Raw genomic sequence first — 24,642 nt, 5'->3', positions numbered from 1 at the left:
AGTTTTAAGAAAAGAGTGAGCAAATATCTTGCACTAGGGCAGGTAAGAGCATGCAAGGAAACCTCTCAGCTGAGTGCTCTCCATGAGTCACCCTGAGTGATCCTGCCTGAGACACTGCCTACCTGCTATGCCACGGGCACAGAACCTTGTGGGGCTAAACTGGAAATCAAATTGAAACATCCTCTACTGGGGAGATTTGAGTTTAAAAAACTAACTCCGCACCATCCTAAAAAGAATTCTTCCCTGATGGAAATCTCATATGTTAACACAGCATACTCCTGCCCACAATACTAAAAAAATCCATCCATGAACACCAGTAAGCACCATGAAATAAGTAGAACTCCAAGACCTAAACCATTTCTGTAGAAAATGAAAATACCAGAGCATCAGGCATGCTCAGTTTTGCTCCAGTAAGGCAATGACCATTTTAAACACTTTTTTTTGTTTTCAGAAATCAGGCATGGAACAAGGCTGAGAAACTGTCTAAAAAATTATGAACAATATATACTGACCTCTCTATAAGGATGCTTTCCTTGCATCATGTTGCTAAGTTAAACCAAGAACTGCTAGGAAATCAAAACAGAGGGCAAATACTTAGATCTAAATTAGAGGCACAAAGCCTCTCAACCTTAAGAGGTATATCCAACAGCAACTGCATTTCAGCACTCTGTGAAACAATAACTACAATCACATTCTTATTTCTGTTAGAAACCAGATTAGGGTAAAATGCCACATGCTTACTCCACTTTCAGGAATAAACCAGAATTCAGCCTCCCAGCTGTATCCTATAGCAATGCAGTCTGTGTGCAAATTGCCAAAATTACCATTCTTTTTCACCCTAGGAACTTATAACTTCCAAGCAGCATGAACTATTTCCAAAGACAAAAATGTCATAAATTTTTGGATTAAAAAGCTTGAGAGGGGGGAGAGGGAAGGAGGGAAAAGAAAGAGAAATTGTGTGTTCAAGCAGAATTACATACAGCCAAGTCAGAGTTCTGAGATGTCAACTATGACTGATGGTATTCCACGAAAATCAGTTTAAAAGGCCAACAACGTTATAGGCTCACTGAAGAAAAAGCTAAAAAATATGGTCAGTCACAGCTGAAGACAAGATTTCACAGGACATGTTCACTTCACTGACATCAAAAGAGAGACCTTGCTGCCATCTCTCATCTCCATATTTGCTCCTTTGTTCTACTCTTTTGGAAGACATTTCCAGCATACCACACTGGTATGCCATCCCACTGCTGGCCCTTCCCAGCACAAATTCCAGAATCACAACAAAGAGAAAGATCTGCCAGAATCACGCACAGACATCTCTTCTAAACACTGTGCTCGAGCCATCACCTAGAGCAGGCTGTCCAAGGCTGTATCCAGGTGGATTTGGAACATTTAATTCTCCAACAGGTTTTTACAACCAGCAACCTGACAAGACCTACTACAGAAACACCTGTAACCTATGCAACAGGGTGACTCTCTCTCGCCAATTTAAGGATTCTATTCTCTCCACCAAACCAGCACCACACCAGGAAAGGGCTGTCACCACTGCTTCTCCAAAACTATGTCCGACGCCTTACTAGGCAGAAGATGTAAAATTCACTGAAACTTCATCATGCTTGAAAAAGCCAATCCCAGGCAAATGGATGCAGGAAGGAGAGATGAGGCAGCACGTGAATGAGGAGCTGTCCTCCCCAGGATTCAGAGCTGTGTGCCCAAGTGGATGGGACAGCTGCCATCCAAGGCTGACACAACCAGCCAGACCGACGGGCCCTGCAAAGCCACCTGCACGGCCATGCTCAGCCCTATACCCCAAAGGGGTGCAGCCATCCCGACACAAACAAGTCCCTCAGTTTCCTCCAATTTCCCCAGACACGATGAGGAAGCAATCACTAGACCTGAAAGACTGACAACAAGCATTCTATTGGCAGAAGCTCCAGACATGGACTCACAGTTTATTAAGGAAGGCACCGAGCAGTTTTGTTTAAGCCAGCAGCAACTCTGCTTTGCGATGTTTTGCTTGGTGCAAAGACCCAGAGACGCCCCACAGATCGCACTGGATTCTTCCAAAGCTGTGGCCTCCCCACTGTACCCATCCTACGTCCCGCAATCGCCGCTCTACGAACAGAGCGCATTTCCCGCCTCCTCATGGAATACAACCACGAAGCCCGGCGGGGGAGGGGGAGGCGGAATCAGAAAGAAGTGAAGAAAAGCCCTCCAAAAACACGGCCGAAGGGGCGAGAACAGAGGGCGTGCGCGGGTGGCCGGGCAGGAGGAAAAGCTCTTGGCGGCAGCCGCCACATCTCCCACGCCCCCCAGCCTGACGGAGCCTCCCGGCTGCAGAGCCTCCCATGCGCGCTGCCCAGGCCGCGCCGCCCGGGCCTCCCCCGCCGCCGGGGGCCGAGGCACGTGTGGCGGACACGGCGCCGCAGCTCGGGGGTCACTTACATAAGGGACGGGCGGCCGGGCCCGCCCGAGGCCCCCGCGGGCCCGCGCTGCGCCAGCGCCGGTGCCGGCCTATGCGGCTCGGGAGCGCCCGGTACCCGCTGGTACGGAGGAGAAGGAAGAAAGGGAGGAACGAAGGCAGACAGGCGGGCGGGGGTCGCCGCTGCCACCACCTCCGCCGCCTCCTCCTGTCCGCGCCGCTGCCCCCAGCCCAGCTGAGCCCGCGCTCCCGGTACGTGCCGGTGCCGGTGGCATCTCCCTCCCGCAGCGGCGACAACGGCACGGCCCGGCACGGCTCGGCCCCGCGCGCCCGCGCACCCACCTCGCTCGCTCACCCGCCGCGCGGGGGGCGGGACGGGATGGGGGGGAACGGGCCGAGTTCTCGCGAGATCCGCAGCGAACCTCCGCGGGAATTTTCAAATGCGCGGGACACGGCCCCGGACGCTGGCGGCGGCGGCCTCTGGACTACGGATCCCGGCGTCCCGCGCGGCAGCCGCTTCCGCTCCCGCCCCGGTTGGTGCTGTCTGTCGCGAGGCACGCCGGGAGCGGTAGTTCCTGGGCCGGTAGGACCGGCACCCTGCAGAGCCCGTCCGTGGGAACGGCTCTGCTCTCCTGCCCCGCACCTCCTGGGGACGGCTGTGCTCTCCTGCCCCGCACCTCCTGGGAACGGCAGTGCTCTCCTGCCCCGCACCTCGGGGGGACGGCTCTGCTCTCCTGCCCCGCACCTCGGGGGAGCCGCCGGCAGGGGCAAAGCTGGCCCTGCCTACCTGTACCTGTCTCATGGCAGGAGCCGCTCACCCGCTCCTCCGCCTTCCCTCCGCGGTCTGTCTAGATTTCATTGAATCACAGAATGGTTTGGGTTGGGACTCTAAAGATCATCGAGTTACAGCTCCACTGCCACGGGCGGGGACACCTCCCACTGGACCAGGTTGCTGAAAGCCCTTTTCAGCCTGGCCTTGAACACTTCCAGGAATGGAGCATCCACAGCTTCTCTGGACAACCTGTTTCAGGGCCTCGTCACCTTCACAAAGGTGAAAGTAGAAGTAAAAGACTTCCTCCCACTATCTAATATAAACCTGAACTCTTTGGATCCATTCCCCCTTCTCCTGTCATGCTCTTGTAAAAAGTCCCCGTCCATCTTTCTTGTAGGTTCACTTCAAGTAGTGCCAGTCATTAGGTCACCCATTTAAAAGGATTTAATTTAAAGGGGTAGGCTATTTAGCTGCCGTTTTCATCTTAATTTTAGTAAGAAATTGTATGTAAAAACCCAACAAATTAATATAAAATTAATGTTATGCAGTTAGTCACTGAAAGGAGAAAAAGTATGAAGTCAAAAGTGCAAGTTTAATGCTACTCCTTTCAGTGTGTGTATTTTAATGTGGCCAAAACATTCTTTGACTTTAAAAAAAAAATTAAAAAATGCAAATAGTATAATGGAAGGCATCCCTGCCCATGGCAGGGATGTTGGAACAAGGTGATCTTTCAAGTCCCTTCCAACCCAAGCCATTCTATGACTCTATGAAATGTGCAATGCTTCTAAGAAGTGGCAGCATCATCAAAGGGGTGGCAAAGGCATTTAATTTCTCCCAGCATACATTATACCTAAATTACAGCTATGCCTCTTGTGAAAAACACCAGTCACTTGTTTTTAGAATTTTTATAGTTTAATAGTAATGAAATAGTTATAAAAATAGTAATATAATTAGAGTAATAAAAATTTGAACAATTTGGATTAGGACAATATGAGACAATAAAAACAAAGAGTTATGGACAGTCTGGGTACCTTTTCCTGGGCAGCATAAGCCTGAAAAAGGACACATGTTAACAGAGGATTAACCCTTAAAAGCAATAGCCTGTTGCATATTCATGCACCTCATACATGATGCATAAATTCCATTCAAAAACAGGATTCTGTCTGGTCAGTGTCAACTTCTTCCTCTTAATCCCGATGGCATCTTCAGGGCTGAGCAAGGCGGGGAGAAGTTTGTTTCTCCTGATAATGGAGCAATAAATTGTCTTTCTCTGAAAGATTTGTGTGTCCTGTGGCTGCTATCTCAGTGCGATTACCTCATTCCTTTCTTAAAAAAAAATCCCACATACATAGTTTCTGTTTTAACTACAAAAGTTACATTTTAACTACAAAACTACATTTACCATACTATTAAAATGTTAATACAGTACTACTAATCAATACAACATAATACATATAGTAAATAGCTGCCATATAATATGCATATCATTTCAGAGCCATATAATATGCACTTTTCACACTCTTAATGTTGAGTCGCCATTCTTTATACTATCATGCAAATCTTTTTTGTGACTTGGTGGCTGCTGTTGCCATTTTAGATCTATTAATTTGTATCATACAAGAGCACAGGTCAGGGAGAAGGAGCCCACCATGAGGATTGCACAGGCCAGCCCGGCCCCTGACCAGGGTGGGGGGAGGCTGTGCACAAGTCCCAGGGTGTCAGTGAGACAGAATTTGCCTGCAGAGAAGGAAGCCTGGCCCTGGTCACCAGCTGATGGGTGATGGCAGAGCTGCCTGTTACACGTGAGAGACAGATCTGGGGTGGGCTCCAAAGCGAGGACAGGTGGCTCTCATCTGATGTGACAGAGAGCAGGGAGCTAAGGGAGAAATGCAAAGATAGGCATGGCAGCACCAGAGGACCAGCCAGACCCATATCCTTCACAAAGACATGTAGAGTGATTGTGTGCAGGACAGGGCTGCATTTACTGAGGGAAGGACAAGTGCTTTGGCACTTGTCACAATTCACAGTTCAAAGTGGCAGTTCAGCATGGATGAGAGCCTTAGCTCCACGCATGGAGACAGAAGGGCTTCATGTCAGGAATTATTTGTGGAACAGCGCTTTCAAGGTTTGGGTATGATCTGAATAAGGACACGAGGAGAAGTCTGGACCAAAGCTGTCCCCCCTGTCACAGGCATAAGTGAACAGTGGCCTAAACAGCAGCTGAGGGGCCGTGGGATGAACTCAGCTGGCTTAGCCAAGCTTGGGCTTCAACTGACAGCAAGGCTTATCTGAGCAGGCATCAGGGAGCTGAGCAAGGAGTGTTTGGAAAAAAGGATTTATGATGCATCTTGCCCAGTTTAAAGTGTCTACTGTGTAGTCATCAATCCATTCAGATGGACTCCCCTTTTAGGTGGGGAAAGGAAACAGCTTTTTCCTGAGGGCCTGTCCTTTGGGAGGCTTTGGATACCTCCCATAGGATTAGCTGTAATCGGAGCCTAGGTGGCATTGTAGGTAGAGACATCTATGCTGTACCTGTTTACTTTTGGTTGGATGGATGTCTCTTTTAGAGATTCATCTGAATAGAGCATTGGGTTTTTAAGCTGCTTGGCAGGTGAATTTATGTTTGTGGTAGGGATTACATGGAGATAAGGCATAGAGGAGACAGAGGACAAGAACACAATTTTATACCACCCATTCTAGAGTCTGGAGAGCAAGATAAAGAAGAGTGTCCAAAAGGCATGGTGGTCAAGCGAGGGAAGGGAAAGGGGAGGGCAGAGATGTGGCAGAGAGAATAACCTCCCACGGGGAGCTGACTTGTGGCAAGTGCCTGACAGGTGGTGGGAGATGGAGGGGAGAGCTGGAGCTACCCAAGAGGAGGTCATTTTGAGGCTTCCACAAAAACAGTGCTGACTGAATGTGGGGGCAGGGGCCCGATGAGGGAGGAGGAGTTTCATGGGGAGGAGTCCAGCCTTTCACTGAGCTTACAAAGCAAAGAGAATAGAGGTGCATGTTTGTACTGGGTTTGTGTGGCCAGGTTTTGGTAGTGGAGGAGCCTCAAGGGTGGCTTCTGTGAGAAGCTGCCAGGAGCTTCCCCCATGTCTGACAGAGCCAATGCCCAGAAGCTCCAAGACAGACCTGCTGCCTGCTAAGGCCAGTTCATAGCAATGGTGGTAGCTCCTATGGGGTAACAGATTTAAGAAAGTAAGAAAAGGTGCAATTCCAGACAGAGAGAGGAGTGAGAATATGTCAGGGGAACAGCTCTGCAGACACCAGGGTCAGTGCAGAAGGAGGGGGAGGAGATGCTTCTGTCAGTGGAGAAGAGACTCCCCTGCAGCCCATGGCATAGACCATGATGCAGCTGTCCCCCTGCAGTCCCCTGTGGTCCATGCCAGAGCAGGTGGATGCCCAAAATCAGTCTGTGACCCTGTGGGAAACCCACACTGGAGTAGGCTCCTGGCAGGACCTGTGGAACCACAGAGAGAAGAGCCCACACTGGAGCAGGTTTTCTGGCAGGACTTGTGATCCCACGGGGAACCCATGCTGGAGCAGCCTGTTCTTGAAGGACTGCACCCTTGGAAAGGGACCCACACTGGAGCAGTTCATGAAGCACTGCAGCCTGTGAGAAGGATTCACATTGGAGAAGCTTGTGGAGGACTGTCTCCTCTGGGAGGGAATCCACACTGGGGCTGGAGAACAGTGAGGTGTCCTGCCCTTGAGGAGGAAGGAGCAGCAGAGACAGTGCATGCTCAGCTGGCTGCAACCTCCATTCCCCATCCCTCTGTGCTGCAGGAAGGGGAGCAGGTAGAGGAACTCAGGAGTGAAGTTGAACCACGGAAGATGGGAGGGGTAGGGGCGAGGTATTTTAATATTTTGCTTTTATTTCTCATTGTCTCACTCTGATATAATTTTTAAAAATTAATTTCCTTTTCACTGAATCGAGTCTGTTTTGCCCATGACAGTGACTGGTGAGTGATCTCTCTCTGTCTTTATCTCGACCCACGAGCTTTCATTTTCTCTCCCCTGTCCAGCTGGGGAGGGGAATGATGGAGCTGTTGGTGGCTTGTAAACAATAAGAGTATTAATAGTTGCATTTACTGAAATGAGAAAGAGCCAGAGAAGAGTGAGCAATTAACAAGATAAAATGAGCATGAGGCAATTAAGGAGATGAGAGAAAGTGGAACCAACAGCAAGAAAAGGAGCAGGATGGCAAAACCAAAGAAGAGAGCTCTGTGCCTGTGGCACCAGCAAAGACTGGGAGCAAGATAAGTGGAAGTGGGTTTGAGATGTGGGGATTGCAAAGTCAAAGCACAGGAAGAAAGCAGTGACATGTTGTGCCAATAGAGAAGGAAGCAGGAAGGAAGATGCAGCGCAGAGGGAAGATGCTGCAGCTGAAAATGTATGCAAAGTGCATGCAAATGGAAAATGTTCAGCTGAGCTGGAAAAATTAGGCTGCTTGGTGCACCAGATGTCATCAGGTTTCAGGCAGTTAGGATTGTTGAAAACCTGGCGGACAAGCTGTATTAGAAAGCTTATGCTCTTACTTAGCTAAGTTAATGATTGCCAAGTCTAATTGTTAAGGCTGGGTTGGGAATCAGTGGAGTCACAGCTGCAGCAGCACAGCAGCTCTGAAGTGGAGCTCCCCAGACCCAGGCACCAGTTTGGCTGCAGTACAGCTGCGGGTGTCTGGACACCGGGTCCCAATGCACCCATGTGGGTACCTGGCTCTGGCAATACCTTTCCCCAGAGGAGTGGGAAGCCTGGAGCACAGTGCTGGGTGCAAGGAAAGACTCCAACACCGAGTCAGACCATCTGCTCTGGGGAAGCTGCTCTGTGCTGCCCCAACACTGGGGTGTGGCTGCTGCTTTGGTGCATCCAGTTGGCATCCACTTTAGCCTTTGTGTTGCATTTGAGTATCTGTGATTCTGCCTCAAGAAGTTAAAATTAAAGGTGTTGCATGCTTGATAATATTTTTTTCAAATCATTGTGAAGATCATGCAGTAGCATCCTCTACAAGCACTTCTTGGTCCCTGTGGTCTGGCATTTTCAGTAAGCTACACCAAAAGTAAGCAAATACTGAGATTAAGAAAGCCCTGTGTTAAAATGAAGGTCATGCTCTCGGCATGTATCAGGGGTGTAAAGGTGAAACAAAGAAGAAGATGCTGCAGTGGTGTAATGATTATTTTCAAGCACAGGATTGTTTATAGAGACAGGATGCTCAGCAATGTGGTTATACTTATCCAAATTACAAGGGTACAAGTTTAAAAACAAGGAATTAAATACTGCCTTTCAGTAATTACACAGAAGGAATCTATTTTGGTAGTGTATGTGGTGTTTTTAAAGCCAAAAATTAAAAAGACTCAGACACAAAAGGCAGGTGTTTGGGCTTTTTGAGAGGTTTCACTGTGAACTGTTTCAGCCGATATAATTGTTTCGGCTGAGATTTTTGTAAAGTTTAAGAGTCTGATCCTAATTTAATTTTCTGGAGTCAGAATGCCTGGTTATGATATACTGGCAATTAGTTCTATACATCTCTTAAGTAATATTTAGGTATTCTTATCCTTTAATTCTACTATATATTTCATTGGAAATAAATATTTTCTGTTTTTTCCTTTAAAATTGTATTAAATCAATTGTAGGGCTTTAACAATATTGCACATTAAAAGAATTAATTAGAGCTTTTCAATATAAAAATCAAAGTAATTAGAGACTTAATGGACCAAACATAATATAACAGGATCTCTTCTATTCTCCACTAGAGCAGCAATAATTTAATATGAAGAGAGGCACTCCAGAATTTCAAAGAGAAAGAAAATATTAAGTGGTGGTTGGGTTGAAATTGCAGTTGCAGAAGCGTCATGAAGTCACAAAAATAAGGAGGGAGAGAAGTGTATGCATTTCAGTTTAAAAAGGAAAAGAGGGACCGTAGAAGACCTTGAAAACTGCATTCCCAAGCAGCATATTGAGTATTATCACATCTCAGTTTTTCCTGTAGAAAATGTTACAGCTTGGTTGTCAGAGCTATTCTCAGCTGCATTTTATGCATTACAGCATTACATATTACTAAGGTTGGGGATTGTTTTTTCTTACATTCTGTTGTTGTTGTCGGGTTTCTTTCCATTGTAATCTGAAGCCTAGATGTGTTCCTCTTGCAGACTGAAAACATGGCTTTTCTTCCCTTAAATCAGATTGGGACAGGAAAGTGTTTTCTTGTTCTGGTCCTCTGTCATCCTGCTACTGTGTGTAGCAATTGGGGAAGTTCTGTGGCTAGTGGGTTTGGTATGAGCTGTGACACTGGGAAGACCTGTCCTTGCTCAAACACTTAGTTTGCATACATCTGTTCCTAAATGAGCAGCAGAGAGAAGACAAACACTGCAAGGTCTGGCTTTAGGCAGGTGGAAACCTCTGAGTAATATTAGTAGCTTGGCTAATGCCATTCAGGCTTTTCATTTCATAATTTAGGGACATCGTGTTGTTTATTAAAATCTGCACAAAGCAGTCAAAAGTGAGGAAATAAGGGATTTCAAATATTTTACATATGGGTATGGCTTATGCCCACATAAGCCTTTTCCCCTCCCAAAGTCAATGCATTTCTTCATAATACAATAACCTTCGTGTTAACCCAAAATTAATACGGTTCTGTCAATAGCAAGGCTGAGAAGGAATTCAGATGAATCTTCAAGGCAGATTATTTCTTCTAGAAAGAAACTGGTCATTAGGATAGGATTATCTCATCTGACTTTGGCTGTATGAAAGGTGAGTATCGACTTTAGTGCATCCATAGACTGTTTATCTTCAACTGTGCTGACTGACCTCTAAGTCATATTTCCCTTGCTCTGTCCCACCTACAGCACCACTGCCAATAAATTAAAGAAACCATCTTGGCTCCTTTTCCTCCTTTTTTGGAGGAAAGGGTGCACACTTCAGCAGACCTTGTTTGTCCTTTGTAGGAGAGACATCTGGATAGGTCAGACCCTCTGGGGTGCCTGGTTCTCCCTCTAACATTAGAGAGAACCTAGACAAGTGGCAAGGAAAGGTTGCTTCACATTCAGGTAGCTACCTATGGCTCTGTTCACCAGGAGATGAGAAGTAACTGAGGTTACAAACCTTGTTTAGCCAATTAAAATAGCCAATTAAATCTCCATAAAGTGAGCTTCTCCCATGTGTTATGCTTGCTAGACTGCTCTAAAACCTTCCAATTATCCATGCTGATCATGAAATAAAAAGGCAAAATAACTCCCCAGACACAGGAGTCTCTACCCTGCAGTTCTTTATAGGGAAGTCTATGGCCTGCATTTACTTATGTAAAAATACTTATGTAAAGTAAAAATACTTATGTACTTATGCATTTACTTATGTCCTTTTATGTTCATTTTTAGGTTTGTGCAGGTAAAGGTCGATGGTTGCTTCAATGTATTTAAAATAACCAACATATCAAAGCAAACCAAGGGTAAGCAGAGGTGATGTGGATATGCCTTACACTAGTCAATTCAAACCAGGGAGTTTCTTTCTTCTGTTGTTTTGTTAGCTGACTGCACAAGAAATTCCCAAGTTCACCAGCAGTATTTTACTTGCCTACCCTTTTTGGTAACTGACATTCCTCCTCGTGCAGCATGAAGGTCACACAATGAGAGTACCCACCAGCCAACACAGAAGGACCTTCATGTTCTAGAGCACCTGGGCTGCCCTGCATGTCTTGAGAAACGTGGAGTTTATGCCTGTCTTGATTTGAAAAGACAGGTGTCTGCTAAGGAAGGCAGGAGCCTCCCCTGAAATGGAAAATGTAAACTCCATCCCTCCGAATTATTATAATTTTGAAATTAAGGAGCTCTCAGGCAAAGATATGGGGATAGGAATAACAGTTCTTTACTAGGAAAATTAAAACCACAAATGCAATAGTACAAAAGAGAAAACAAACCACTGACAGAGTCAGAATATGACCTGACACCCTGGGGGTCAGTGTGTTGGTAGCAGTCTGATTACATGGTGGCTGCAGTCCTCCTGCAGTGACAGATGTGGTTCCATTGAAGCAGTGATCCTGTAGAAGGGTGGAGTTTTCCTCTGGAGGTCCAGTGGTGGTGTAGATGGGCCTGGTCTTCCTCTGGGTATCCAGTGGAAAAGGCAGCTGCTCCTCTAGGAATCCAGTGGAAAAGGCTCCCTGGGGTGTTCCAAACCTCAGATTATATCCAGGTAGGAATGCCTGGCTCCTCCCCCTGGGTGGAGCATCTCCCAATGGGATGATGTAGTTTTATCAGTCGTGCAGTGACACTCAATAGCCCATTAACAGAAGCTGTCTCCCCAGAGGGAGGATTGGTTGTGGAAGAGATAAAGAAAACTGCCCAGTTAACAGAAGATAAATGTCCCACCTCTAACAGATAGGAAGAGAATACACACCCCTTTCCAACCTAAGATGTATGCCCGATGGCATAAACAAACAATATTTCTTTACACAGCTTAGGAGTAGAATTTCCTGCATAGCACATGTGTAATCTGGCTAAATTAATTGTACCATTTGAGCAGAATGGTTTTTATGCCTATGGTTTTGTAGATAAATCCCAATGATCAGTAATCCAAAATCAAGCTTTTCCCACAAAATAAAACAGCTAATTTATTCATTGCTTTTCTGGCCTCTCTTCCAGGTCTGACAAATCCCCATTACCCCTCATATTGAATAAAGGAATAATGCACTTGCCCATTTGAAAAATAAAAAATTAATCCTAAAGAATAAGGTCTTAAAATCTAACTTGGAAATACAGTTTCCCTATGATTTCTGGTGCAGGGGGATTTTTAACTGAGTGCACTGAAGTGAAGAAATGTGTTGCTATGCTGAGGTGCTGCAAACTAGCCTGCAGATGCTTTCTGAGGTCTAAAATAAAAACATTCCAGTTCCACTTGCACTAAAACCCCTCTGCTGATTACAGTTCATTATCACTGTGCAAATACTGCATGTGTAAGGTGGTTTATATCATGTTCAAATTTTGGAATGCCCTAATTCAACACAAGCTGAGCTGGGGACCACGATGACATTATTAGCATTAGGCATTTTCTTCAGTGATTCACCTCTACATGTGTGACCTCAGGTCAAAATACCAGTAGGTGCTAACTAGAAAACTTGGAGGCAATCAAATCCAAACTTAGGTAGCAAAACCCCAAATGCTGGAAATGCAACCCTGAAAAAAAATCCAGACTGGCTTTTTTTCATAAGAAATGTGGTCATATATGATGAAATGACCATCAAGGACAGATTTTTGCAAAGCACACAGTACCCAGCCATTCCTTTATAAACAGAGAAAGCAAATTATAGAAATGGCCTTGTGCAGGAGAGCTCTCAGGATATCTGTGTTTCCTCAAACCATCTGCAACAGACTGGCTCTTGAAAATGTTTGAGAGAAAGAGTCATTTCCCAGTGCAGGTAAAATTTAATGTCAATGTGCCCAGCTGTGCAAGAAGTGCTGCTGAGTGTGGGTGACTAATACGTTTGCCAGCGCAGCAACTTGAATGTGTAATTTATTGTTGTGTAGGCTGTCTGGATAGCTCAGCCCCGCAGCCTTTTGTTTTGCCAGATGCTGATCACCTCCTGAGAAGTGCTAAGACATCTCATTTGTCAGTGTGTGCTTGGTGCCTTGCAGAAAGTGATCAGAGCCTTGTTGGGTTTGTGACCCACCTGTACTGAAAAATTAAGGTGATCCATCCTCTGCAAACAGAGACAGCTAACATAAAGCCAGTGCCCTTGAAAGAGCCACTGTGACCTCTGGTTTGAGCAATTTAGAGGAAACATCGCTCAGTCTGCAGAATCTCCTCATTAACTGCTGGAACAAAGAATTACTGTGAATAAGTAGCTCTTTTAGCTTCCCCTTCTCCACCACTTGAAAGCTAAAAAATATTTTTCTGGAAGTGGCATAATGGAAATTAACTGAGTGGCACCAGCTTGAGGCTCTCCCTGGCAGCCTCAGGCATGGGGCAATGCCCAGCCAGGCTTCAAGGGAGCCTTTGGAGGGTAGATGCCATGATTTTCCCTCCTGCCTAACAGCCCCTGTCTGCAATGCCTGGGATGGTTTATGTTGGGCTCATGTCCCTGGCATGGCTGGGACAGCTCCCAGAATTGGTACAACCTGACCTGTAGGAGACTTGGCTTCTTTGCTTGGGGCTCCAAGGAGCTTTCTGGGCAGAGGTCTTTTTCCTGCCAGAGAGACCCAGCTTCTGTGTAGCACCAGCTCTGTTAAAACACATCACTGTAGGCAAGCATCAGCTGGATTGTTTCCCCACCTCCACTAGAAACTACACCGGCATCTTGAACCATGTTAATTACACAAGACAGTGCAGCTTTCAGGAAATAAATGGATGGTGATGCCCTACAACGAGCATTTAAGATGAGTATGTTTGCCAACTTGTGTTGCTTGATGCTTGTAGCAAAACATTTCTTTTTAATGAGGGAGGTATATTTACTATTTTCTCTCCTCTGCTAGCAAACATTTCTGCTGCAGATCGAGTGGTGTCCAACATCAGCCTGTGGGAAAAACATGGAGTTCCCTGAAAAAATGCTGACAAAGAAACAATATACTTGCTTGATGCTGAGCCTCAAACTGTGGATGAATACAAAATTATTTCAACGACTGAATAAGAACACAGGGCAAGGAGCCTCCTCCCTGCCACCAATGCCTCCCACAGAGCCAGCTCCTCCTGGGTGCCACCACTGATGCTGCAGCACCATGGCTGGCACACTGGTGCCAGGAGGCTGAATGGCATCTAGCTACTTCCTGTGAAGGATTCTTTTCATCTAGAATTTCATAAGATTTGGAAAAAGTTTGACATTTAAAAGCTGCCAGGGGTTTCCAGAGGAAAGAAGCCAGTGCATGTGGCCTGTCAGATGCCTCACCAGCTGTGGGATCCAAAACTGATTGTTTTCAGCAAGCTGAATTCACTTCCTATTGTTGATATTATAATGCCAGTCAGTGACAGGACTCTGGTTGGGGGTCTCACTGAGAGCAACTTTTGCTTGGTTTTGCTTTGTGACTTGTCCTGTAAGAGGAGAGTTCAGATTTCCTTGCAGTCTCACTGTGGCCCCTGGATCTGCTGCTGCTGACAAATAGGCTCCTGATTTTTTTTTTTTTTTTTTTTTTTCTTTTTCAGAGGTACCTAACTAAAAAAATCTAAATTCAACAACTTTGCTCTATGGGCACTGGCTGAGATCAGAGTCCCATCTCAGGCTTTCTATAAAGACAAACTGCATTTATTCCTGTCACGCAAAGTGCTTACACCTTGACAAACTGAAAGGGAAGCAGCTGCAGTGAGAAATGTCTTGCCAAAATTCATTCAACAGATCAAAATTGAGCCAGAAAAGTTAACCAGCTATCCCATTTCCTGGCATCTGAGCAGACCTGCTTCAAACTAGCTAGCAGGTGGATCTGTGTATTTATTTATATACTGCCTCTTAAGAAAGATGTTCAAAAACTTACACTGCAAAATTAAATATACTTTGGAGGAACTGCTGGCCCCTGGCTGACCAGCACTCCAGCCAAGGAACAGCTCCAGGGGCAGCTGCTCATGCTGGATGATGAGCATCACATTCCCTGAATTTTGTAAAGCTAACAGCAGACAAGGACCTACTGAAGGGCCAAATGGCACCATTGACTTCTAGTCCACAAAGCCCTTGAGCACATCAGATAACTTTACCCCAAAATAATTGCGGTGACTTGGCCCTGGCTTTGGAGAATAAAAATGCAGATTTTTCAAGCTTTAAGAAGCAGATTCAATATTCTAATCTCTTTTCTGCATAAGGACAAATCACTGGATTTAACGTAGTCATTTCCACATCCAAATCATGACTTCTGGTCGAATGACAAATTATGCTGCTACAGTTTGCATGCTAGCTGAGCACTTCTCACTTCAGCTGAAATTAAATCACAGGAGTGAGTATCCTCCTCTCCAGCCCACTCCCTTCTGAATGAATGAGGTTTGTCCCAAAGTATCACAAATTATTTTAGCTCCTTGCCTATGTTAGAGATTTTAGCTGCTCTCCACTTTTTGATTTATTAATCAAAAGTCTGTGAAGGAGTATTAGATCTAGAATCTGCTTTTGACCATGTTGCCCATGAGGTCTGCCAGTAAAAAAAGTACTGCTGTAACTGAAAAAACATTACCCTGATATTGATACACTGGATCCCTGAGCATGCACTTAGAGTTATGTATGTTGTCTTGTGGTTAACCTGCTGGATTTTAAAGAGGGGATTCCAAGTTCTTTATACTACTGCAGCTCTTTTAAAGGTATTTTGCAGTGAGTTGACATTATTTCACTTCAGCCTGAAACTTTTTTGGACAATACCAGAATACAGTACTGGTGAGACAGATGGGGGACAAAGGTGAGGTCTCAGAATGAAAGGGAGAGAAACAAGGAATTGTGTAGGCTATGTACAGTGTTAAAACCTCATAGCTGATGGAGGGAAATCAAAGGTGATGCTGATGACAGTAAGTGAGCAGCTTGGCTGCCAAAAATAAAGAAAAAAATGAAAAAATTCAGAACTCAGGTGTTGCCTGTACCGAGAAGGTGATTTTATCTTTCTGTGATATATATTAATAGGGATTGGGTTTGCCCAGCCAAAGTTTAGCTGTGCTGCAGAGCTAGCACTCTATGGGTTGCTGGTTGCTGTAGTACCCAGGCTGCCTTGGCAGAGACTCCCCTGGGAAAACTGGTGGCCATGACACTACACAATCATAAGAACAAACAGTGTTCATCCCCAAAATTATGTGTTTTCGTCTACTTCATCAGCTCAAGTAAGGAGATGTTATGCTGCTGGAGCAGACACAGCCTGCAAGTGTCCACGGGCAGCAGAGAGCAGAGCGGGGGCAGCCTCGCAGCCCCTTCCTTGTCACAAGGCCCAGTGGGGAACAAGAAAACAAAGTTTCTGTCAAGGAAGAGACTTGCTGCCCAGAGGGACAAGGAGTGCAGTTGTTGATGTAGCAACAGGACAGGGTTTGTGGGAAAAGCTGAGGCAGTGCCCCACCAGGAGAACCGGGTGATAATTCCTGCTGCTGCTGCCCTTCTTCATACAGGGCAGGTCTGGGTGTTGGGTCATTACATCTTCACGTGGCCAGTTTGGTTTGGGGTATTTTTTTCTTATTTGAGTGCCAAGTTTGATTCATTGCACGACTTTTACCATTTTGGGGAGTAATTTTTCTTTGGTCTGTTACAAAACTCTGTATGGGACGAACATCAATAGGGCAAACATTACATTTGCTAGAGGCAACAGCTGTTAAACTTGTGCTTGAAGAGGAAGAAAGAAAATCTTTTTGTGATTACTGCCAGCAACTTCTTCATGCTTTTTGAAGCAACAGCTGGTACAGACACATGTTCCTCTCCCTCCCCATCTTGCATTATTAGCAACTGTTAGTGCAAGTCAAAATAATAGTCATTTGCTGTCAATAAGCAATTTTATCTAAAAACAGTTAATTTTCTTCATGCACACATTCTCAAATGAAAAGGTACAAATTACCAATGGTAATTTTAAGGTACAAAAGGTACAAATTACCAATGGTAATTTTTTTGAAATAAATGGGATTTTAGGCTGTTTGGACTGAAACTTGCCTAGCATCTGATCTTTATGGCTATAACAAGAAAACTATTGTGGTATTTTCATCAAATCATTTGAATTAGAGGTTAAAAACTTGAAGTGCTCAGTCAGATAAACTAGTAATGTAACAACACTCTGCATTAAGCAATTGCAGTGTTGCAGTTGGTAGGAAGTGAGATTTTCAACGTGTCCTCAGACCAAGGGACAAAAATATCTCCAAAACTCACTTTGCTGTGATTGAGAAATCCTTCCAGTGAGGAGCAATAAAAGACAAAAAACCAAAGGGTTTTGAGCCTGACATCAGGAGCAGGTGACGTGCAGTGCCCAGCCCAGCTTGGGCAGGGTTATGGGTGAGCTACTCCTCCACCCATCTGCCTTCTTCACTCCTTGCTCCTTGAAGACAAGCAGGCCCAAATCACCTTTGTGTTCACCATTTCCACCTGAGATCATGGCTCACTGCTTCTGTTCCCTTCGTCAGCTCAAGGAAGTGGGGGAATAAATCTGTGTCCCATCTTGGGTGTGTGCATTTTTTTTCTGGGGAAAGAGTTTTCTTTACTCTTTGAGCTCTTTTGCATGCCTTTCTTAGCCTGTTCTGCCATTTCCCCTGATGGCAGCTGGGGAGTGTGTTTTCATGCTGAAGGACTTTCTCAGACAGCAGGATGGGGAGAGCATGACCTCCACCTCACAAGAGTGAGTGTGCACCTGCCTCTCTCCACAGCTTCCCTACAGCAGATCCAGCTGGGCAGTGCCAACAAGCTGCTTCTTGCTCAGCAAGAGCTGATCAGCCCTCCAGGCTGGATGAAGCCTCCCTTGGAGGTCCTCCTTGGCTGTTCCTCCTCTCACCGTTAAAGCACAATAGAAAACCCCAAACAAAACTGTGTTAGGTGGAGGGAGCAGGGTGTTCTCATCAGAAGCCATCACCCACTCCCTGACCTCCTGGGGGATGCCCAGGCAGACCCACTGCTGTGGTTAAGATGTTTTCCTCTCTGTAACACTCCAATTGCCCAGGACATCTGGCATAATCAAGCCCATTGCTTTCATTTACTCAAATTCCAGTTCACTCAATTCCCAGTCACTGCTTCAACCAGGGGAGCAGGGATGGCTGAGGCTGGCAAGAGCTCATCATGTCCTCTGAGCAGCAAAAGCAACACAGTGTCAGTAGACCTCAAATGAGATCAAGAAAAATTGAGGAGATGGTGTTATGACACCAGCTGCCCTGCAAAGTGAGGACTCAACCAGAAATTGTGGGTCAGTTTCACTGAATATTGGTTTCAAAATAATGGAAACAATTATTTGGATATAATCAGGTGATGTCTGGATTAGCAGAACATCTAGACATCATCCAGACAACGTTGCACAAATGGGAACATTAGAGTCAGCATTAGAATCCACCTAATAAAGGAAGCCCAATTCGTAAATTTATTAGTAGCCTTTCTAGCCAGGACCCATTCATCTAGTCTGGATAAATCAGAGACAGACTGGGTCTAAACAGAGCCATGGTCAACAGAGACTCCCGGGGACTCACAGCCCAGCACCAACCACTGCATGACCCCACTTCAGAGAAAATGATACCGTGCTCAGAGCAAAGATGACACCCTGAACATGCAGACCAGTCCACTGATACTCATCAGAGCTGATGTTAGGGATGCCACTTCATCCTTAGCCTGTAGTGCTAAGACTGGGAATGACTTGTCTGGCAAAGAGCACTGGCCCCACTGATGCCTTTATGCCATCCTGAACTTTACCCCCAAAGTTCCCAGTGACCTTCCCAGAACACAGCTTTCCCATTTCTTACTGTTATTGAAGCTTCTATGGAGCTCCTCATTTGACCTGGGCTGACCTCCTAAGCAAGCCAGTCCTGCCATGGACTCCCTGCCCTGGTCCCAGACGTGACCCTTTTGATCCTCCCAAGGAGTACAAGGAATTGCCTTTGTGTTCACCTCCTCCATGACCTGCTGAAGGGTGGAAATTCAGCACTCTTCTAGTCTCTTCCAATTTAATTTGCTTTTAGGGCAGAAAACTCAATTTTATTTCCTTTGCTGGCTTCTCTTTGCCCCCTGAGAGTTTAGGCTTCATGCTGGGTAGGTCAATAATGAAAGTATGCAGGGTACAGGCTTGCATCTCCCAGGGGGACAAAATCCCAACTGCAGCATCAGATAGAGCCCAGAGCCTCAAATGCTTAGATCCATTTTAAAAAGAGAGGAGAAAAAGCCTAGGAGATGGATGAGAGGAAAAGTAAGAGATGGAAGGGCAGAAACCCTACAGAGCCAAGACATGGCTCGGGGACTGCCAGTGCAGGTGGAGTCTGAACAGTGACACTGAACTTGCTGACACAGACCCAAACAGAACGCCACACAATTCAGAAGACTTCTGAAACCTTGGAGGGGACTGAAGGAGAGGAAGCTCTTTAAGGAGGTTCTTCATGGCACATGAAAAAACCAACCAAAACAGAGCAGACAATAAGTTAGTGAAATGGTGCAAGGTTTTGCCATCATGGGAGGCTGAGGCAGAGCTGTTTGGGTTGGCCTCTGTCCTGCCAGAAGGACAGATGCTCTCAGCTGGGCTGCAGGAATGGCAGTCTCTACTCGAGCTAAACCAGACTGGAAAAGAAGGGGAAGGCAAAGGTACACAAACAGTCTATCCTACTTCTCCTTGTAGGAAATGTTTAAGAGCCCAAGACCTAGGGAGAGAAGAAGTCCTGAAATGCCTGTGAAAAAGCAGCTTGGCAGAAATGAGGGAAAACAGCAATATTGTTTTATGAAAAAAAGTCTTGCCCGAGTTGCCAGGGTTAAGACATGCTGGGTAGAAACAGCGCTGAAAATCACTGGCTACAGGCCATTAGTACATCTGAGCAGAGAAAACACATGTGAAACCAAATCCTTGCTGAAGTCAGGGAGATTTTCACTGTTTGACATGCTTCAAAGTGCTGATTGCCAAGCCTGAGTTCAGCCCATTGTTATCAGCACAGCTCTAGGGTGTCCAGCTCAGCTCTGTGAGCCCCCATTTTTCTGTTTATGACTTTATCTACAGATATGCTTGTAACCCTTTGGGCTCAGGCTCTGACTTTCTGGCTGTGAAGCCAAAGTTGTATCACATGTAAGGGGACTGCCTGGCATAACTCAGTTACCATCCCCAGAAATGTTTCTCAGTATAGAAGCCTGCCAGTATGTTCACCCCACTGTGCAGAAGGCAGGATGAATACATTCAGTGATGAAATACACGTTTTCCTATTTACTACCAGTTATAAATTACCAGCAGAGGGAAGAGATTATTTAGATCAGGCGACTCCATTGATGTAAATGTATTTTAATTCCAGCTTTTTATCCCAAGAGTGATATTTGCTGGTATTTTAAAATTGCCTGTAGGCCTGCCAGAGCCAGCTTTCCCCATCTCTAGAACATCCACTGTGAACATAATTTTCTTGGTTTCCTCTACTTGAATACCTTCCAAGTTTCTAAGTGGTGAAAGGACAGGGTTTCTGTTCCTGCAGAGATCTGAAACACAGATTTTCTGGTCAAATGGCAGGAATCCTATTTTGGCAGAGAGTGATTTCCAAATCATCTGTGAGCTGCTCTCTTGCCGGGGAGGTGGAGGAGTTGAGGAGTTTCCATGACAGAAAACAGATTCACTCAGGGCTGCACATATGTGCCTGACTGTGCTGGGTGAGGAGGGCTTTGCCCTGGTGTAACATCCCCAGGTGTGGGCTCCCTGTTAGGGAGGACTGAGGATGAGAAAAATGAAGATGGGGATGCAGAGGAGGACTCTCCCAAGGAATTCAGCTCCCAAGGAAGCTGAATTCCCCTTCACAGGTGTGATACCCAGTGCCCTGTGGACGCAGGGAGCCCATGGCCAGCTCCCAAGGTCTGGTGGGCACAGGGGGCTCATGGAGCTGTTTCCCTTCTCACACTCAGGCAGAACAAACTCACCCCACACAGATTTCAGTTCAGGCCCAGGCAAGATTGCTGTGAACTCATTGAAATGAACCCCTCAGCAGCTGCCCCTCTTTAACCACATAGCATAAAAATGCAACATATCCACAGTGAAGGGCCTTGCCTCATGGCAGCAGCACTGCAGGGCAGGGGGATTTTCAGCCTGAACAGATACAGAGTATTTGGTGCGGTAGGGAAGCGTGGCCAAGACAATATTATGTGTAATCTTACATAGCAAAAGTAGGCAAGTAAACTGGAATGCAACCTGTCAGGTACCTGTGATGCTGGAGCTGAGATGAGAGGTGTTCAAACAGCATAACTCAAGTTCTGGGAATAACACTGCTGGTCAGAGGACCCAGACACAGCTGTTTCCCACTTGATTATATGGCATGTGCACATGCCATTAAATGAATGGGTGTGGGCTTACTGGGATGTACTTCTAGCATCCTTATCTCCTATTTGGGATTGCAGCCTTCCAGCCTGGGTGTTGTAAATTGCTGCCTGGAGGAGCTAATGCCTCCACTGACTCTGCTGGAGGGGGGAGACCTTGACACCTACCTGAAAAAGCATAATGGTGAGATTATTCCAAATATTGAATCAGTTAAGATCAGTCTCCTCTCTTAATATGCAAAGGAACTAACTTTGCATACCAAGTTAGACCAGGAGCAACCTGGTTCAGTAGAAGGTGTCCCTGCCCATGGCCAGGGGGTTGGAACTGTATCATTTTTAAGGTCTCTTCCAACCCAAACCATTGTGTAATTCTGTGATTCTGTGATAATGAACTTCTGAAAATTGTGTCTTTTTCTTTTACCTTTCAGACTCAGGGCACTGAAGGTAGGTTTGTTGGAAAGGCAGTGGTAACTTGTGATAACATAGACCAGAACCAGATCCACCCATCTTCCTTTGCATATCCAGGTGTTGCTATTAGACACTTCTTCGTGTCTGCCCCCCAGTTTTGCTCCTGCAGAGATCAAACTTGCTACCTCTTTTTGAGGTGAATGATGGCATGTTCCCAAGCAGTCAGTGGCTGTCAGTGCTTTCCTCCCAGAGCATGGTGCTGCTCGTGAGGAGCTGGCAGGCCCTGGCTCTGAACTGGGATGTTTGTGTTTCCTGGATTTCCTGGATTTCCTGTGATTTCCTGGATTCCCTGTTTGCGTTACTCACACAGGGACAGTGGTGTTTTAGCCTGACAGGAGACATCTCCAGCAATGCCTGCTCTGAGAAACTGGGCTGCTTCAGGAGGACCCAGGGGTGACTGAGGAGAGGACATGAGGCTTCCAGAACTATGCTTGGATTTAAATGAGACCCTGTGGTGATCTGCATTAAAAAGGCTTTTGTTAATTGGACAAGTAAATCAAATACACGCAGACAAACCTCTGCTGTCAGCAAATGATCATAGGGTTCAGTGGATTCATCAGAGGGAAGGAAAGGGAAAGGGAAAGGGAAAGGGAAAGAGAAAGGGAAAGGGGGAAGGGAAAGGGAAAGGGAAAGGGAAGAGAGAAGGGAAAGGGGAAAGGGGAAAGGGAAAGAGAAAGGGAGGGAAGGGAAAGGGACAGGAAAGGGAAGGAAGGGAAAGGGAAAGGGAAAGGGAAAGGGAAAGGGGAAAGGGAAAGAGAAAGGGGAAGGGGAAAGGGAAAGGGAAAGGGAAAGGGAAAAGGAAAAGGAAAGACCCCAGAAGCGGTGAGTCACTGGGTGGAATTTGTCAGTCAGTCAGTGGCACGGTCAACAGTGCAAAGCTGATATTCTTCAGCCTAAGGCATTAGAGCATTCTGCCTACCTAGGGAGAGTTCCTCAGTAGTTGTGATAGCAGGAGACACCATGGTTTGGTATTTCTGCAGACATGTTCAGAGCTGTCCAAGCATGAGTGGCTCTATTCCAGGAGAGCAATGGGAGCAGGAGTGAAGCTCTCAAATGAGTGCTTGTCTGAAAGACCGTCACTCAGGGGCCAAAAATGGGGGGGGGGGGTTTGCCTTTTATGTAAATATATTACATAAAATATGTTCTTCAAAAAAACAACTGCAGCACAATATGTACTTCAGAACAACAACTGAGTGTCCTACATGGCCTGGAAGTAAATTCTGTTGTCTTGAGTGACCTCTTATCTGAAGCATGGACTAAAGCCAGGCGAAGGCTGAAGTGTGTGTGGCACACTGAGATGGGAATGAGGGCTGGCAAGTGCCATTGTTCTCCACTTTGCCTCCCAGTGAACAGCATTTAATTCTGGGTTAGGTTGTCAGAAGAGATTAGGTATCTAAATTCTGGAGTTCATAAGTGGTCTGTCTGGTCTCTTAGGTGCAGAAAACACGTCGTGCAGCAGAAGCTGTCAGATGCATGATTAAACCATTTGTGTATTACCACAGCAGCAGACTGCATGTTTGCACTATAAGGGAAATCAGCTTTTGAAGAAAGCCACTTTAACAGTACAAAAATAATTAAATTAACAAGAGTCCTGGGAATAAAGGATTCATTTTCCCAGCAGACTGATGGCAGGAATGAAGGCTGGGTTATCAGAGAGCTCTTTCTGTCAGAGCAGCAGCAATAAGAGCTGTTCTGAGAGAGGCTCTTTCCTGGAGGACAGCACCCAAACATAAATGTTCCTCGAAGATTAATGAAGGCTGTGATGTGAATGATGGAAGGGAACCAAACAGAAAAACAGTATTGCAAAAGGGGGAGAAAAGGAACGAGCTATTCTTTAAAATGCTTGCCAGCAGAGGACACATCTGTTGGGTTTTGGCAGAGCAAAAGGACATTTCAAAGAAAGTCAGGGAAGTGCTGCTTTGCAAAGTATTCTACAGTCAGCTCTGAAATCATATGTGTACAGAACTTCCAGAGACTTGAGCAGAAGGAGATGAAAATGTCTGCTGCATTTTTTCTCCCACAGACATGAAGAAAAATCTTTCCTTGTAAAAGTAAGGGATGATGAAAGAAATTTCTCAGGAGGTGTGCTGCCCTGGTGCACTCCCACAGAGGATCTCCATGTGGGGAGAGCCTGTGCCACCTCTCCATGACAATTAACTGCAATCATTGCTTGTAGGGGGTTTAAAGCATGTATATCTTGCTCCTGCTGTCCAAAAATGCCACGGGTCAGGGGAGAAGGAAAATGTGCTCCTTTCCTGCCTGCAACCAATGTTTTTCCATGCAACATGTCCAAGGCCCACGAGAGGATGGAGATACTCCTGCAAGATGTCCAGCACCTGGAGGCACCCTGTGCTCAGAGAGAGCATGGTGCCAGGCTGTGGGCAGGCATTTCCTACCTTGGACCAGCACCAGTTCTCCCACTTTGACCCCCAGCTCCATGCACTGGTATCTGGGACTGACAGTGGCAATAACAGACCACCTGGTGCACATATTAGGCAAGACAAAATAAATGTAGGAAATAGTCCTGTTTGGATGTGAGATATCACTGTCATATTTTCTGAAAAATCCCTTCACCAGGATTTCTTCTCCTGAGAAGCTGAGAAGCCTCAGAGAAAAATGAAACCAATAATTATCTGATCTGCTTCTCTTGTTTTGATGCTTTGGAATGTGGTTGGAGATTGTTTACCAATGGGTGGTTGTTGGATTGGTTTCATGTGAATTGTTTTGACTTAATGACCAATCATGCACCAGCTGTGTCAGCACTCTGGAAGGAGTCACAAGTTTTCATCATCATTCTTTGTAACTTTCTGTCTGTATCCTTTCTCTATTCTTTAGTGTAGTTTTTGCATAGTATTCTTTTCTATAATATAAATCCATAAAACAATAAATTAGCCTTCTAAGAACATGGAGTCAGATTCTCAATTCCTCCTTCATCCTGGGGACCCCAAAAATACCACAGTGAGGGATGGGCAGGACGGACAGAGAAGTCTGCACAACTCCTGTTCTGGTCAAAACGATGGGGCAGAGCATGGTCCCTGCTCTCCCCTGGCTCAGACATAGATGGAGAAGACAGCAGCTAGGAACCCTGGCACTCAT

At 45.9% G+C, this 24,642-nt stretch overlaps 1 protein-coding gene across 2 annotated transcripts in view; it reads right to left on the bottom strand.

Annotated features, from left to right (window-relative positions):
- AHCTF1 (AT-hook containing transcription factor 1) overlaps window positions 1-2,912 on the bottom strand; it is a 43,404-nt gene extending 40,492 nt beyond the window's left edge. For both annotated transcript variants that reach the window (XM_050973094.1, XM_050973095.1), the window contains exon 1: window positions 2,765-2,912. The gene's annotated coding sequence lies outside the window, so the exon portion shown is untranslated. The remainder of the gene's footprint in view (window positions 1-2,764) is intronic.
- Window positions 2,913-24,642: the final 21,730 nt, after the last annotated feature.

This window comes from Serinus canaria, chromosome 3 (assembly GCF_022539315.1).
Source record: "Serinus canaria isolate serCan28SL12 chromosome 3, serCan2020, whole genome shotgun sequence".
Classification (NCBI taxonomy): Eukaryota; Metazoa; Chordata; class Aves; order Passeriformes; family Fringillidae; genus Serinus; species Serinus canaria.
Note: the sequence above shows the minus strand (reverse complement) of the source record. Positions and strands in the feature narration are given on the sequence as shown.